A 593-nucleotide genomic window follows, 5' to 3' on the forward strand; every position below is an offset into this window, starting at 1 on the left:
GAAAATACCAGTGAAGATTACAAGGGGGCAACCCCCTGCCTCTCAGGACCACTCCCAAGGTCATTATCAGCTAGTTCTTAAAACACATTACAATGACAATCACAAAGGGGAAACTCCCTGTTTCTCAAGATTATTCTCAAGATTACAACCTAATTTTATCTTCAGCTAGTTCCTGAAACACAGTCACTAAACTGGCTAATGCTAGATTCCTGATTCTTCTCTTCCTGCTTGGATTTTTGGTTATTTTCTTTCTGCTGGGGAGGTCTGGATTTATCCAGGTCTTTCACTGGTAACAACTATAGATTCTGATTCCTCTCTCTTCAAGGTATATAAGGTTATTTATCATTTTCTGTTTAAATTTTTTATTGTTTTTGCTTAGTGATATGCTTGTACTAAATAGTTTTAATTTTTTTGAATGTGTGACAAGATTCTCTGATTAACAAAGTCTTGTTTTTATATTTAAATTTAACTGTCGGGGGCTGGAGAGATGGCTCAGCAGTTAAGAGCATTGTCTGCTCTTCCAAAGGTCCTGAGTTCAATTCCCGGCAACCACATGGTGGCTCACAACCATCTGTAATGAGGTCTGGTGCCCT

Source organism: Microtus ochrogaster, chromosome X, assembly GCF_000317375.1.
Source record: "Microtus ochrogaster isolate Prairie Vole_2 chromosome X, MicOch1.0, whole genome shotgun sequence".
Taxonomy (NCBI): Eukaryota; Metazoa; Chordata; class Mammalia; order Rodentia; family Cricetidae; genus Microtus; species Microtus ochrogaster.